The sequence below is a fragment of the Triplophysa rosa genome, linkage group LG5 (assembly GCF_024868665.1).
Source record: "Triplophysa rosa linkage group LG5, Trosa_1v2, whole genome shotgun sequence".
Taxonomy (NCBI): Eukaryota; Metazoa; Chordata; class Actinopteri; order Cypriniformes; family Nemacheilidae; genus Triplophysa; species Triplophysa rosa.
The window spans coordinates 10,371,392-10,386,774 of record NC_079894.1 but is presented as its reverse complement, the minus strand read 5'-3'; the positions used below and the strand labels follow the sequence as shown (position 1 = coordinate 10,386,774).

The following is a 15,383-nucleotide window of genomic DNA, read 5'->3' as shown; positions in this document are numbered from 1 at the left end:
ACTTTTTGAATGTCTGTTTTTTTTTCGAAAAAAATCCTTAAATGTTTTACACAAATGAACGTATTCTTAACATAAACCATGTTCGGTGTTTTACAAATAAACAACCATTTATATGGTGGAGATTTAGTAATACATCGACGTGTTACGTTAGGTAAATGTAATTGACGCAGAGATCAAGGGCAGGCCTGAACATCCGGGGTACTAACGCCAACTAGGATTGGTTGATTTACGATGTTAGCATACATTGTGAAATAAAATTATTTCCTATTTATTTTTAGATTGTAAAAATTCTGTAATCTGTGCTGAAAGCCAGAATTCCATAACGTTACATCATTCTTGGAAAAAAAACATTTTGGTTTGTACAGATGTTGATTGTGCTTGCTCGCATACAACAGATGAAACAGTTCGAGCATGTAAACATCATTCACAATTTAATATATCTATTTTATCACATTTCGCTACGAATTTGAACGTTAATTTTGTTGTTTTTTACTAAAATGGCTTAGAAATAGTTTAGGCTATAAAGTTTGAAGCAATAATATTGAACCCAATAAATATTCAAAGTGTAATAAAGAGATGTGTCCACTAAAACATCAGTATCGAACCTTCACAAAAATGTTTATAATGAATCGGTAGGTACATGAAAAACTGCACTTGCGTCACAACCCGGCGAGGTCACTCACGCGCACGCCTGTTTATCCAGCAACTCATGCACGCGCCCCCTGTCTGTGGAAGGTGAGCGCGAGTGTCTAGAGGAGAGGACACGAGAACGCGACTGCCTGGATCGATCGGATTAAACTCGAATTGAGTGAAATAAACACAAAGGAGAGAGGCAGACTCGGCGAGGACGGGACACTGAAACGCCGACTTTACAGATAGGTTTTGATTTTCGACAGTTATTCGCACATTTGTAGGCATTTTTGGGATATACCAACAGGAGTTCATTGGTGAAAACCCTAAACTGACCCGCGCTGAGAAGGGTAAGAAATCGCCTTTCTTTCTGATGATACAATGTGAATCCACAAACTTTATCAGTGTCGCCAAACTTATTTGTTTGTTCCACGTGTTCTTTAAACGGTGTTCCATTAATATACTCCGACTTTCATTGTAAGAAAACAGTTTTAAGTTCACATTTAACTTTGTTTTTCACTGTGGCGGTATCCGCTTCATTCAATAGCTTTTTAAAGGCACTTAAAGTTGGTTTTATTATTTAAAAATTATGCTTTAGTTTTTCGTTTAATTTATCTTAACTCTTCGAAGATTCTCAAACTAGCTTGCGCACATGCTAACATTAGCTCATTTAGCTCACGCTCACTGCATTGTATAACGTAAGAGGCGCACGGTGCCTATAGGAGTGGACGCGAGAAATATATTAGTTAAATAATATAAGCATCGTTTAATCCTTTAAGGTACAAAACACAACACTTATAACCCATGTGTTGTATGTTTTCACAGCCAAGTAAATTTAATTTCTCAAAAATTATGTTAAGTAAACGTTCGTTAGCAGTCTAATTGTGTGTTGAGACACGAGGTGGTTTGAACGTAGGTGAGTCATTGGCCGAGCTGAATGAGGGAGATCCCCGACCCCTAGCATTAACAATTACACTTAAAGCAGTTTTCACGCACCCCAAAACTGTTTGCAGATATTATGGTAAAGTTGTTTTTTCGCCACCTTTATCTTAAAATATTATCGGGGAGTCGAAATATTACGCGATAACAGCAAAACTCCTCCGAAAGTGCTCTCGTCCGAAGGACAATATAGATATCGGGAAGGTTGCTTGAGGCCAGAGTGTCAGTCCAACGTTTATCTTATTATTTTATTAGAGTTAAAATCTTGACGTATTTTATTAGACACAGTTAATAAATGTAGCTTGTTTGCTGAGATCTAGGAGGTTTTTTTATCGTTTGGACGACTGTGAAAAGTGCGTTGGCAAGGCAGGCGTGCGTCGAGGTAAAGAGCTGGTTTGCCAGTGGCCGATCTGCTACTTAAGAGACGGACAGCCTCGACTTCATTGTCTTACAACAGGCTAACTAGCTAGCTGGACACAACTCGTCTCACATTTCTTTTGTTCCCCTTCACTCCTCAACAGGTAGACGGGTTTAAAGGGGGGAGGGATCATTCGACACTTTGAGATCAACCGAAAAACAGACGTTTTAGACATGTATAGGATGACTTTTGTAAAGTTTTTAACCCTGTTTACTAGTTGTAAAGTTATAGAGGTTTTAAAATTCATCTTCTATGTTTAAGACAAGCATGGAACTTCATAAGCACCTGCTTTATTTGCAGGGTTAGAACTAAGTACAAGGTGAAAAAGCGCTCTCTTATATTTGGTCGCATATTATGTTTAGACCCTTTATTTTGTAGTTAAATGTGTCGTTTAAAGCATGTGCTATTTAAAAAGTTATTTAAAACAATTCTTAGGATTTAGGTTTGAATACGATGTATTGTCGCTGTCTCTTCCACTCAATGCCTCAAGTCTTTAACCTAAGATGGAAGCTTTTAATGTGCGTCGGTCCACTCGACGAGCATATATCAAGCGGGTATGGCAGAGCAGATGTGACACTGCTTTGTTGTCGCTTTGAGCTTTTCAACTCGCGTGCCTTTTTTGTGGTTGACGAGGCTTGTTCACTAGTTTAGCTTCAAATCGAAAAGCCAAGTGCCGGTTCCTCTTGAGAAGTTGTTTGATTACAACTTGTTGTTCCAGTGCACGTTAGTATCATGTGAGATTTTGTTGCTCTCGAATGAAAAGTGTGAAGATTTTTCTAAATTTGGCATTTTTCGTACACACCTTTCATGTGCGAGTTACATAAGCTCCAGAGTTAAAGAAAAAAACTCACTTAACTTTTTTTTAAATGAACTAACATGATTTTGATTTCTCGCAACAAATTTTGTCACTTTTTCCTTGCAAGCTTTAAATTTGTTTCCTACTGCAGTACTCGTTTAGATGATCCTTTAACGTCTTACAAATGACGAGATATAAATATGTAGGTAAATAATTTCATGCCTATGAGTTGTAGGAGGAGGATGATGGGGGTAGGTTCTTTGTCAGCCATTTTGACTTGTATCAGGAAAACTTAGAAATAGATGACAGACGACATGTCAATATGCTTAAACAAAGTATTCAGAAAAGTATTTTGGCGAATTACGTAAGAGAAATAAGATACGGTCAGCATTTTTTGAAACTAAATACTTTGCCATGGCCATACACATCTACTTGTCTGTGAATCTGTATCTTTAGTATATGCCTGAATGGAAAGATCTTGCTTGGACCTTAATATAATAAAGTTAAAGTCAACACTGTTCTTTCTATGATACATGAAATTAGCTTGAGTTTTGAGCATCCAATGTTGATTACTGTAGTTGTTTCCTAAATATAGTATAGCTTTTTATAATAATTGGCCTGCAAGCAAATCCAGAGGACTTCAGTGGAAGTAGGTCTGGCAACCCCGCACAATGACATGTGCACACAAACACTAGTATGGACTGTGCTTTTAAAGCTGGTATTTCAGTTATCTGACAACATGCTTTCAATCTACGCCAGGAACAGCACTGGTGTGTACAGGCCCTTTCCCTCTAGCCCCTCCTCTCGTGCCATGGGTTAGCAGGAGGGCTGCAGTGGCCTGTTGTGCTGCAAAACAAGCAGGCTTTTTTTCCCCTTGCTGACCATCCCCCTCTCTCCTGCCACATAGAAGATGGAGGAAGCGTTTTAGATGAATAGCTCGAAATGGGTGAATCTAATATTCAAATGAGAACCGCTGGCCTTTAATGGTTAAAGCCGTCGCTCAGTTTTGTTTTCTTAGTTAAGGTTAATGCTGCGCTGCTTAATGTCCTCGAACTGCACCAGGACAGTTTTTTTTATAAATTCCAGTTTTGGGCATGCAGCAGGACAAGTGATGTAAAAGTAACTTGTTCCATCTGAGCCTCACTTCAGAGCATGCAATCGATTTCATTTCTATCCCAACATTATTAAATCAGACTTCCTTGGCTTTTGTAGCTCAATGTATATAGTGTATGTCAATCCTTTAGCTTTCGTAATCACATCCGTTGTTAATATAATGCATGTGGTTTAGTTGTTGTTTGTATGTGCCAGTTCCCCATTTTTTGTCAAACAGAGCAGGTTTTTTCAAGCGTATTTGTCATAATTTCATGAAGATACACAATATTGTCTTAAGTCATTAAAGTCTTATTTAGGCTGTTATGTAGAGATCTAATGTAGGAATTCCCTTCAGCTCGTTTCTGTGTCCCGTTTATAACTGCATGCAGTAGGGATGTAACGATTCACCCTGAGCCGGTTGAAAATCGGTTATAATGAGTGACGATTCAAATCGGTTGAGGTGTGAACTGAATCGCAATACATTTTTTGAACAGCAGGGGCCGCTATTTTCACTGCAAATCTAAACGTGGACATGCTGATATTTCTTAAATGCAAAAAAATCCAAGAAAAGTTCAGACAGTATTAGCTTGTTTATATTAAACAGACTTTTTCTATTATTAATTTGTTATAAAATTGCAGTTTAGTTTTGTTATTTGAAATAAAATATTATTTTATTATACAAAGAAACGTGAAGCATTTAAGAAATAATGCAAGGGAAGTTGTTCATTTCTAATTTGTTTCAACTCATTTTGTAAAAATAAATCGTGAGTAAATCGCATCATGAGATCAGAATCGTGACTCGCATCGCATCGTGAGCTGAGTGAATCGTTACATCCCTAGCATGCAGTTATCAGAAGTCTGAGGATATATAGTACAACCATGAAATCATCAGGCCTGAGGAAATGTAAAAATCTGATTACTGATACAAAAAACTGATTACGCTGATCTAGTGTTGGGCGATATTATCTACAGTCTGATCGTTCTATTGCCAGCCTGTGGATCGCCGATACACGATAGTGTCGAGGGGCGGGGCAATGTATGCATTAATCGATGACAAGCATTTTGTGGACAAAAAAACTGAAGCTAATGTGGCTAGAAAATGCCCATGTGTGACTGCTATTAGCATTCTATCAGAGTGTGAGTTCAGTGCAACTGGCAACATTGTTCCCACCGCAGCCTTTTAAACGAAAGAATTGCTTTAAGTCAATGTCATTAATTCGAATGTGTAATTGATGCCCGCGTGTGCTGTTATCACTTGATTGGCAAACTAGTGCGCTGGTTTTAAACCCTCATGCGCATAGCAAGGAAAAGCCGCACACATTACAAGCTCTCTTGTGCGTGGAAAACTCAAACCCCGCACATTATGAAGGAAAAGCCAGAGCCACGTGCATTACAAGCCCTCTCGCGTGCAGAAAACTCAGACCCCGTACATTAAAAACTATCTGGCGCAAGGAAAACCCTAAGCCACATGCATTCCAAGCTCTCTTGCACAAGAGTTGCAAAATTTATTGGCAAAGAGGCAACTATCGTCTAAGGAATCGGCTATCGCCAAAATGTCTGACTATCGTTGATACACGATAGTATCGTCAATCGGTACACCCCTTCGCTGATCAGTGCCTGAAATTCATCAAATTAAAGGTGAGTTATCCGATTTCTTAGCCGTTGTTGATGTTCACCAAAACAAACACACCCCTTTCCCCATCTTTCGCTTTCGTCGGCGCTCGTCTAATGTCCGTCCTGTGCACTGTGCACCTTACTGCTGATTGGCTACAAGGTTGTTTTGGTACTCGGCCCGACTCGGTTGTCTGTGTAATTCGATAATCGGTTACCCCCGCCTTTAATGTGATCGAGACGTCTGATCAATCATCTTGGAGTAACTGAAAACTCAGATGAGTTCTTTTTGGCCGATTTGTTTCGTGTTAGTAGTTTTGCTGTAAAAATAAAAGGCACTGTTTTGTGTTCATGTTACATTACAACAGTTTTAATGCTGAAAAGTTTCCTTACTGAACAAACTTTCAGTTCCGGTTCCATTATTATAGTTCAGTGGATAATCTGAGGAAATCTGCATCGGTAATATTGTCATGGCCACATGGTTTGTGATGGTAATGTATCAGACAGTTAAATGCTTTAAAGCATGTAGCACAGAGGGTCTTCATGGGTTCTTGCTCCAGATGACCCGTCTGCAGGTCCTCAGCCGGTGAGCAGACAAGTGCCGGAGGCAGACTTGGTGACAGCAGGTCTGGAAGTGAAGGTCAAAGTTCTCTCTTCCTCTTTTTTCCATATCTGCCTTCTTTGGCTGTCTGTGTTCTGTAACACGCAAGCTCTTTCATTCATGTGACAGAATTGCAGTCCTTGTAGTCCTTTAAAATAAGGCAGGAACTGCTTGATGTTTGCTGCAAAATCTGCTAAATTACTTAGGACTGTACACGTAGGCTAACAGAGCTTATCCTCAGCAACAGTTTTCCTCACATAGGCCAGCTCACACTATGAAGTGATAACAAAAAAGTCATCCATTTAATTACAGCAACCCAGTGTAATAAGAACCAATTTGTGCAAATAGATCAGCTCTACGGCCCTAACCCCCGCTCTCTCCAACTACCCACTCTTCACATCCTGTCACCCTCGCACTGTCTTTGTGCTCGGTTTCTTGCCACAGATACACCCCCTCCAAACCCCCGCCTATGCATATAATGTGTGCTCACTCACAGAATAGCACAGATATAAATTATGCCCAGCTGCAGTCAGAGATTCTAGTGGGGGTTGTTGAAGGGGAAATAAAATAAAAGGAATGCTGCTGGTGAGCATTTGTGCAGGGAGTTGTTTTGAGTGTGGCTCCTCCTCTTTTTTTTGCCATGATGCATACCTTGTGTATGTTAAACTTAATCCCAAGAGACAAACCACAGGTGGCCATAGACCTGCCCTCTCTTAACAGGGTTTTAAAGCTCTCTGTGAAACGGGAAAATTAGGGAGGTAGGATTGGTTAATCAGTGACTTTCTTGCAGGATGCATTAAAGAGACTGTCAATGTTGATGACTGCAATCACACACACTTGGTGGGCCTTTCCTCCCCCACTTTTTCTTTTTTCTACTATCACAGCGCATTGCTCTTTTGGCAAGGCCACGTTGGTTTGGTTTCAGGAGAAAACAATGCGGGTTAGTGCCCTGACACAGACAGCTAAAAACCGGCTCAAACTGCTTTAATGTTTATTGCTCGTTTTGTCAAAAGATCACAGTTCGAATCAAGGATAAAATCAACTCTGTGTCACACAAGTATTCATGTTTTGTGATGTCCGTAACTGAGGTATTGTGATCATATATTTTTCAGTTTACTAGATTCAGTCAAACACAGTTCATCAGATATGCGTTTAAGACTATATTTCAAACGGCAGTGCTGATTTTGCTTGTTCCATAAATACCATACATGCACATGTTCCCTTTTTATTCTGTATAGTGAGAAGCAGTGACCTCTGAGAGTACGAGTATGCCTGTGGCAGCAGATAAAAAGTTAGCACTTAGACTGATTGGCTTTTTTACATGTTGTGTAACATAACTTTTATTTTTGAAAGTTGTTGAATTGCGACAATAGACCCAATTTCACAACGTGACGTGTACAAACCGAAGTAGGGTAAACACTTGTCCGGTCAATGCTCTAGCTCCGTTCACTACACAGAACAGTTGCGGAGACCAGAAGAAGTTAGGCATGTAGCGCTCCCTTTATGCTGATTTGTCTAACTCAACTCAACTTTATTTATATAGCGCTTTTTACAATTTTCATTGTTACAAAGCAGCTGTACATAAGACATATTGACTATAAGCAAACCAATTAAAGTTGTACCTGCAAAAACAAGAAAATGGTGAAAACAAAGACGACAGACATACCCACATACAAAACACTCCACACACACAATATGCACACGTACTAACACACAGACACACACACACGGATGCGCACGCACACACACGTACACAGACCACAGACAAGTACGCGCACACACAAAGACACGCACGCACACACACACACACACGCACACAGTGAGAGCACACATTTAAGATAAAGGAGAGAGAAGCACAGGTCAAATATAATGGACTATAAATTCCTATATGCAATATTAATTAAGTAAAACTTTAAAATTCTAAAGCAGCCCCCCGGCCAGGCAGATGCAAAACAGTATGCAAACGGTGGCGAGGAAAAAAAAACTCAGGAGAACCCATATATCAGACCTTGATAATAAATAAATCGCTCAAAAAACAATGTTTTTGTAATGTTTGTTTTCCCTATTTTTACATCTCCCAGTAAACCATGAATAAATCGGAAAACATATGCTACTTTTGTTTTTGGTAAATAAAATGAATGCCTGTGAGAAAGCCAATCATTCATTCAGCTTGTTATGACAGCAGTTGGGCCGTTTTCCCCTACTTCCGGTCTCTGTCGCCGTTTTGTGAAATAGGCGAATTGAATTGCTGAGTTTAGGCATGTTTATCCATTTATCATTGAGTTGGGCCGATAGACGATGACATCATCCATAGCCGATGGATGACAGCCATCACGATGTTGGGCCGGCACCGTGATTCCCCTGCATGGCGCAACTTTTGTCATCAGGAGTGTCCGCGGTCGTCCGCACATCCCATCCGTGTATGCGTAAAGCATATTCCCAAGACAAATGTTGACAGCTGCCTGAGCCGAGTCCACACTATGACATTCGGCGCATGTGTCGAGCTCGTCCATTCACGTTTATCCACAGTTGAGTATGATTTGAAAGCTGCGCAACACGTGTGCGCTCGCGCGAGATGGAAATAGAAAGTGAAAGCAAACAATGAATTGTAGTAATGCACTCACGTTGTGTGTGTGTAAACCTGTAAATGACGACATGAACTGTGCGCATCCGCGATGGCAGCGGGAAACATCAGTGACCCGCGCTGTTGACTAATTACACACACAGCCTACACGGGTGGGTTCAAGATCTACTCGTCTTTCCACATGAAATAACAACTTAGCAGGTTGTACATAGGGCTGTCACGGTTATGAAATTTGATTGACGATTAATTGTCTAATAAATCATTGCGATTATGGCGATTAATTGTCTGTTTTAGGGCTTTGGCGATTATGACGATTAATTGTCTGTTTTTGAGCTTTGACATTTAATTCTCATACATTTTTGATTCAGCGATTGAAACGACCATATTGTTCTGAATACAAGACTGTTTTTTTCTTGGAAATACATCGGAAAAAATTGGGTCATCATATATTTAAGGTTTAGGGTTTTACCTGTCAATAATACAACCACCAAATACTTGTAAATGAAGTAAATTGATCAGGTGTGAATTGGAGCCGCCATTAAAATGCTATCGGTCATAGAAAAGCTTCTAGTCTGTTTTTTTCTCACTTGCAAGACTACAGTAAAATTTTACTCGTGTGTTAATGAAATTTTGGTAGACTGGTTTTCACACTGAGATTTGCTTAAATAATATTAAATTGTACTGCAGGTAATTTGTATATGTTTTAGTCTTTTTTTAAGTGATTGTGTTGTGGTGGTACATTTGACAAGTATTACCATGCTTTAGTAACAATATATACACTAAAATATGTAATATGCAGATACACTACAGCTCCCCCTAGTGTCTTCTATAGAGATGTGCGATAATTGCGATGATCCGAAATCATCGCGATGAGGTCAAACAATCGCGATGAGACGATTATTTAATAATCGTGACAGCCCTAGTTGTACATGCACGAGTACTTGTAAAAATGCTCACACTGTCTTGAAAATTGGCGCAAAATGCGATTTTGGTCGCAGTCTGGAGCCCTTATATACAGTAATTGTTTTACATTTTTTTGCAGATGGCCATCTAGCAAACTGATATAACCCCCGATGTCATCGTCCATCGCAATGTTTCACTGTAAGCATCGTCCGATGCCAATTTGGTAGACATCGCCCAACCTTAGTTTACATGCACAAAATAATCAAAAATCAGCTTGTGTTTACATGCATAGTAATAAACTGGCTACGCATAAAACCGTGTTTACATGGAAGTTTGAGACCTGCCGAGTTTCTTGCGTGCAGTGACGTCACCGTCGATAGTCTGTTTAGTGATTAAAAATGCAGCGGGAAAACTGTCAGAAGCTTTTTTTATATCTCTTCTCATGTCCGCAGTACCTGCATATGCAACAACAGTTCTTCATTTTGATATTTCTACATCAACTGCATGATTCGAGAGTGGACTTTTATGTGTTATTTTACCATTACTTCCATTTGGGACTTTTACTATTGCGCTGTCAGACATGCGCACATAAACAAAACTGAGAGAAAACCGGTAAAGTCGTTTACATGCAGCGCAAAATCTGAGTAATGGGCAAAAAACTACCTCTGCCGAGCAGGTTTTGCTAACGCCGTTTATGAGCTTTCCCGGATAAAAGAAAACCGTTTTACTCATTTACATGACCTTACTTGTTATCAGCTTATTAAGCATAACCGGAGTAAGACTGTGCATGTAAACGCACTCATTGTCATAATGGTCTAACGTTGATACATGTGGACAACTGTGGTCTCACCAATGTCATAGAAATAAACTGAGAAGTCAAAACTGACCAACTGTTCACATGATCTATATGGTGGCTCCTGAGAATACTCCAGTTCTGCTATGCCAGCATGAATTATTTTCAGTGAGGCATTGGGAATTGTGGCGATAACTTTCCCTGAGCTCATGCTGGGCGGTATGACTGTAAATGAAAAAGGTCATATGAGATGGCTAAAATTAATATTATCATTTGTTTTAGATGTAATGCAATGTGTATCCAGATTTAAGGTTCAAAAACGCTGTAATTTCCACATACCGTGCATGTTTGTATCTCCTCTTTGCCCCGCCTCTCTGAAACACACAGATTTTTTACAAAGCTCATCGCTCTGAAAAGCGAGGTGTGCTATGATTGGCCAGTAAACCAGTGCGTAGTGATTGGTCGAATACTGCAAGCATGTGATGTAAAGTAACGCCTCTAACCATGTTTGGAACATCAGGTTCCAAAGTAATTGTACTGACAGGTACGCCCACCTTACTTGCGTATACATTTGGGCGGTCTTAGTCAAATCATACCACGAACTGACATAGATTTGTGGGGGTTTGGCGTTTCAGGCAGGTCTGGGTGAGCATTTGCTTTTAGATAGAATGCATCTTTTGTTTTACGTGTCTAATACATGCATGGGCAACTTATAACACACCAAAGACACAGAAAAACACATATTTGTGCCATATGACCCATTTAACTTCCCTTTCATGGTGACTTTAATGTCAAGCCCTGTCACAGTGAAAAGTGTAGTTCACTGTGCAACCACAGTGCTATGAATCATTGGTAATGTTATAGGTGGATGCTGTAATTTTGCCAAGTATTTGTTACTTGCCCAAGTCTTTGTTTTTCTTCTTGACATTCTTAGGGTACGTTTATATTTGGCATTAACACGCGATCTCAGTGATCCGAACAAGCAGATACAACACGCATAACGGGGAGGATGAGCATGTTACAGATTTGATACGCAGCCATGTTGAAATCGAGGCAGCGATGGGAAGTAAACCGCGGTTAAAACGATTAATGATCTTATATGTGAAAGTATAAGCAGAGCTTTTGTACTTGAGCTGTGGCGGGTTTAACTCGCGCACACGCACGCAGGCCGAAGTTCCTATGATCAAAAGCGGCCACTTACATCGTTCTCGTCTATTTGGGTTGGTTCGGCTGAAAATGACAGCGCGTCGTTTCTTTGATCTGTGCCCTAAATATCGTGCTTACTGACATCAGCTATTAGCAACACTATACAATCTTGTTTCTGTGTGTAAATGATATACGGTGTATTCAGAGCTCCGTTTCAAGCTGCCCGTCTGCCGATTAATCGGTCTTCCGGGGACGGTACTTTAGAGTCAGATCCGTGGGCGTGGCTTGTTGGTTTTGACTAAATCTTTGGTGTTTCAAGTCTTACGAAACCTTTACCCTAACCTACATCCTAACCCTGACCTTACTTTATCCATCTAAACTACCTATGATTGTTAAAATTGATGAAAAAACAAGTTTGGATGATGACGTCAGACTCAAAACACCCAACGATTTAGTGAGAGCCATACGAGACACAAGCGGCAGCAGCCCTCGGGGAACCGGAGAGTTGATTACGCCGTATAGGCTACAGTAAAGACACACACGTATGTTAGAAACAAGCTGGTATAGTGTTGCCATTCGTGTCTGTGACATGAAAATACACATATGATGCGTTTTAAGCTGGCGCTCTGTGTGCGAGTCAACGCCATTCATGGCAGTCACAAATACAGTGATGATACAGCTGAAGGGGTCAAGTAAAACATCTTGTGTGATTTGACATAAATCCTCTGTAGGTTAAAGTATCCATCATAATTTTGTGGGAAAATGAACGACTGTGCAACGTTCGGGAGCAAGAGTAAACTTTCCGCTGCATTTGTCAGCTGCTCTGCAGTCTGACAGGTTTCGGACAGACGAGAGAATAATGATAGCGGGCGGGGTTTTCTGTGAAATTGTACCGGTAAATGTAGATAAACTGTCTGGATTGCGTTTACATTACACTGAGATCCGTACAATGCGTCCTCGACTACCTCTGGATCAGGACACGCTGATCGGATGACATTTCGATCAGAAGCGTGTTTACACTTGTCTTTTCAATGTGTATGTGGACAACATCCAGATACAGGTCGCATGTTAATGCCAAGTGTAAACGCACCCTTAGTTATGTACAATTTAAAAACAGGTGATTACTTACAATGGTGTCATTCTTAATTTTCACATTCTTAAAGAACAGTTCACCCAAAAATGAAAATTCTATCTTCATTTACTCACCCTCAAGTTGTCTGTATACATTTCTTTGTTCTTATGAATACAGAGAAAGATATTTAGAATAATGTTTTTAAAGTGGCCCTAACACACGTGGTTTCTGCCAATCTCATATTAATTTTGCTAAATTAATATCCTGCTCTCCTTGCTGCCGGTAGAATTGTCCAATAAGGGACTAAGAAAAATTGATACGAAACAGTTTTATATGTTCGAAAAAAAACTTTCTGAAACCTGTACGATCGCTGGGGGAGTGTATCAAGCGCAGAAGTACTATGTAATACACCCAACTCGTTTTTTGACAAGTTGACTATTAAGCATGAGAAGACGGCACGTTTAACATTCACACCGTTGCACCACCCCTTTAACCAAACAATTCTTGGCCACCATTGACCACCATAGTAGGAAAAATAGCTTGATACATTTCTTTGTTCTGTTGAACACAAAATTTGATATTTTAAAGAATGTAGTAAAGCAAACATTTCTGGTGCACTGTCGACTTCCATTGTATTTTTTCCTATTATGATAGTCAATGATAAGAACTGTTTGTTTACAAGCATTCTCCCAAATATCTTTGTGTTCATCAGAACCCAGAATTTTTATTTTTGGGTGAACTGTCCCTTAAGAGTCTTTTTTTAAAGGCCAGGGCTTTTTTACATTGATTGGTGTGAAAGTGCCTTTGAATCTTACAGTGGTTGTGTTTTGTAGAGATTTTCAGTGTGTATTGAACTAAATTTGTTATTTAGACAGTGTCTGATATCTCTCAATTAGGGCTGCAGCTATCAATTATTTTAGTAATCGAGTATTCTACTGATTTTCCATCGATTAATCGGGTATTCGGATAATAAGTACTTTTTCTTTATTAAAGAGCAATTCTAAATATACAAGAGAAAATAAGACGGGTCTCTTAAAATGAACAACTAATTTGTTTCCTTTTTAGAAAAATGTATATATTTATTGCTGAAATTGCATACATTAATATCTGTGAAAACTAAACCCATTTAGTACATTCCATTGCCATATTACATTCAAAATTCAATATAGGCCTAATACAAATGTATAAATAAGAAACCGTTAGTAAATTGAATGCGCTATTTCTCCCTGCCGCTTACTCACTGCACAGAGCAGATGCAGAGAAAGACCATCCTAAAAATTGATTTCGTTGATCTTGAAGTTAGTCCTACAGCGCTGAATGTATTTGGTTTTCTCTCTTTCTCTATTGCTCCTATATGCTCCGATGGGTTTGTGTGTAAAAGGTCCGGGTGCTGCACCGCCAGGGTTCAACGCTAAGGATTTTTTCTACTGGCCCGGTCGGGCAAGTGATTCCAATTTTTACTGGCCCTGCCAAAATTTTCACTGGCCCCACCACAAAAAAGTATTAAGTAATATCTAGTTATTTGTTTGTTGTTACCTATGTAATCTTAATAAATAAGGGTATAATGATACCATAAAAACTATTAGCCTATAACTCAAAATTTCAAATATTGTTGAAGACAACTAATCAGTAAGTAATAAAATAAGATAAAATTAAATGTAAATACTTTAAATCAATATTATATTTAATACAGTGAAGACTATAAACTTACTAAAGTTATAATTTAATCCGTGAAGAGCAGTGTGTTTTTTTGTCTTAGTTTTGTTCATCAAACAACAAAGAACGGAGACGTTTATTATGCTGTTGCCCCTTTAAGAGATGCAAGGATCTAATAAAATGTAACACGCGCATTTTGTTTCCACATGCGTTTTCTTCCCGTAAGATATAATTGATTACTTTTTACAAGGAGACTTGGGTAATATTGCCATTTTGGCATAATTTTGTGTTGATATGTCTGATTAAGGGTAAGAAGACGTGAAAGAACTCGATTCAGTATTTTGCGTGTTGTCTGATATCTCAAACTACACGAGAGCCAGTACTCTTTTTTGGGAATATTTAAATAGGCTTAAAAATGTATAAATTATTTTCCATGACGATATAGCACTGGCCCGTTTGGGCAAGTGACAGTTCTATCAACTGGCCTGAGGATCTCCCATGCTGGCCCTGGGCCATCGGGCAGTCCTTTATGTGGAGCCCTGACCGCTCTTGCAGTTAACTTCCACCTTATTTGTTCCAAAGACTGAAGAGTGAAATCGATTATTTTAGTAATCGAGTATTCTACTGATTTTCCATCGATTAATCGGGTATTCGGATAATGAATACTTTTTCTTTATTAAAGAGAAATACTAAATATAAAAGAGAAATAGCAGTACAAAGAGTAAATAACAGGATTCGGCATTAGTCCGCATCTAGTTTTATGGACTCAATGTAGCTGGAAAACAAGTTTCACTCACAAAATAGACTAAAACTTAGTAAAATAGCAGTTCCCCGTTTCAATAAGCTATCATTTATTTATTTATCAGCATGAGAACAGAATAAGCTGCGTGTGTCTCACTGTGAATGCGTGAGACTTGAGAGCCCTGTAATATGTATAGAGTTTAGCGGGTTGTGCGTTAGTAATAACGGTCTGTGGGGAAACGCCCCACTCCTTGTGTACTGTAGTTAAATGGATTAAACAAAGCTTTGAGGCAAAATAATTGCCTCTATGATTTTTTGTTTTCAAATTACTCTAGTTACTCTAGGAATCGTTCCAGCCCTAATCTCTTGTCTGTTTTGGGTCAGAAAATATATTTTGCTGT

At 39.2% G+C, this 15,383-nt stretch overlaps 1 protein-coding gene across 1 annotated transcript in view; it reads left to right on the top strand.

Annotated features, from left to right (window-relative positions):
• Nucleotides 1–713: 713 nt before the first annotated feature.
• Nucleotides 714–15,383, top strand: part of chd7 (chromodomain helicase DNA binding protein 7) — a 52,387-nt gene continuing 37,717 nt past the window's right edge. The window contains exon 1 of the mRNA XM_057333206.1: nucleotides 714–980. The gene's annotated coding sequence lies outside the window, so the exon portion shown is untranslated. The remainder of the gene's footprint in view (nucleotides 981–15,383) is intronic.